Source organism: Panthera leo, chromosome D3, assembly GCF_018350215.1.
Source record: "Panthera leo isolate Ple1 chromosome D3, P.leo_Ple1_pat1.1, whole genome shotgun sequence".
Lineage (NCBI taxonomy): Eukaryota > Metazoa > Chordata > Mammalia > Carnivora > Felidae > Panthera > Panthera leo.
The window spans coordinates 48,223,103-48,225,049 of NC_056690.1; positions in this window are offsets into that span (position 1 = coordinate 48,223,103).

Below are 1,947 nucleotides of genomic sequence, written 5' to 3' on the forward strand. Positions count from 1 at the left end.
CACGGACATGTGTTCAGCAATCACAGCCTCTGGGCTGTTAATACATGTCTCATGTTCTTCAGTCTAGTATGTGGAGGAAACCTGGAGATCCTAACTCGAAACATCATGTAAAAAAGAACACAAAAGCAGTGACTAACGATTGATAAAGGAAGAAGTGTTGACTAGCCTTTTGAAATTAAAGTGCATTTTTTCCATGACATTATCTGTTCATGTATCAGAATTCCTAAGTCTGGGAATACTCAGAATTGTGTTACCTGTCTCATCAGCATCCCTGGAATTGTCTCTTGTGGAGCTTTCTAGATCAGGATGTATACCTAAACCGGGCCTGTCTTTTTAGCATAACTTTTATGGCTCATCGGGAATTCTGATGGCAAATTTTTATTTTTCTGTGAAAATTTCTTGGTTCTGCTTGCTTATTGATTTGAAGGTAAATGTTTTCTCATCACCTGACACCTAGGTATTGTGACTGCCCATCAAGACTTTGACCTTGTGTTCAGCCACTATGAGTTCCCCTGGTCGTGGACTGCCTGGGATCCTATAGTTACTTTAATCTGCAGCTACTAATCTTGGAATTACACTTTAAGAAAAGAACCCCACTATTAGACACTCATGACTACCACAGGACATCCCTGCCCTCTCATTGTCACTGCAGAATCTGTTTCTGAAAGCCGAGGAAGTGGTCACAGGATGAAGAATCTTTTCTATCAATATTAGTGAAAAGAACCATCACTTAAGGTGCTGTATAATCACTCATTATTTCTATTCTTCTAGCCCTGATAAACTTCATGCGGTGAGGGGATTGTAGCTTTTGTAGAAAGAGACACTTGGCCTTGAGTATCAGGCTTTACAATACATCTCTGGTGCAATATTATCAGGTGACACCAATTCATCCCAGAGCATTTTACAGCTTAACAGAAGGTTTTGATTTCCTGGAGGAGTCTTAATTGATTCTGAATTCTTTAGCATTCAACCTTCCTCACGACGATTGTTATAAGACTTAATACAGGAAATATTAAGTTTAGACAAAGAAGGCCCAGAAGGGATACTTTTGCGGACTGTCAGAGATATGTTTCACTATTAAGTGGAAGTGCCGAGCTAGCTGAGGGGCCTTGGGCTTAAGCTTTAGGCCGCTTTATGCATTTCTCCAGCTGCCCTGGAAGGGGAGGGTCCACGTGACCCACCATCTCCACTGCCCGATGATGTATGGAGTGACACTGACAAGTCAAGGAAAATGAGCAGGAGTTACTTCCAGCTTTCTTCCATCAAAGGGAAAGCTGCCAAAATTCAAAACTCTAAGGATGCAGGAGAGCAGGGAAATACAACATCGGGAAAATGGCTCCACTAGGAGAAGCCTGTGCATGATACGCGGAGGACTTCCTGGAACCCATTTTGCCACAAAATTTGCACCAAGTTTCTTTCCTGCTACGGTTAGCAGTCTGTGGCAAACTTTCCCTCAAAACTTTTAGAAGGACTGATAGGGGAAACCATGAGGATGTGATATTGATAAAATAACACCAGTAATGGCACATGTTTGCTTTCACTGATGGAGAGGAACTATTCATCTTTGGGTTGCTTAAAATAGCTAGGGTCATGATTTGCCCATGTCTGGATTATAAGGATGCCAGGCACCCTGCCTCCTTCTCTTGAACAGGCGCATCCGCATCGCTCCTCACCAATGCAAGTGGGTAGGTGGGAAGGTAGGTCCTCTAGTCACCAGAGAAAGACATTACCTTAAGTGAATCTTCATTCGTTCTTTCATTCATTAAAGCAAAAGTTTTCTGCCCACCTACTCGACGTCCAGCACTCTAACATATTCACAGAAGAATGATGATGGGGAGGATCTTTCCCCCATTCCTATAGGGATGCAGCTATATCACGAGGCCAAGTTGCCACAACCGAACATTCCTCAGCCAAGATTCATCTTCCATGTGGCACTCTACAAACCAA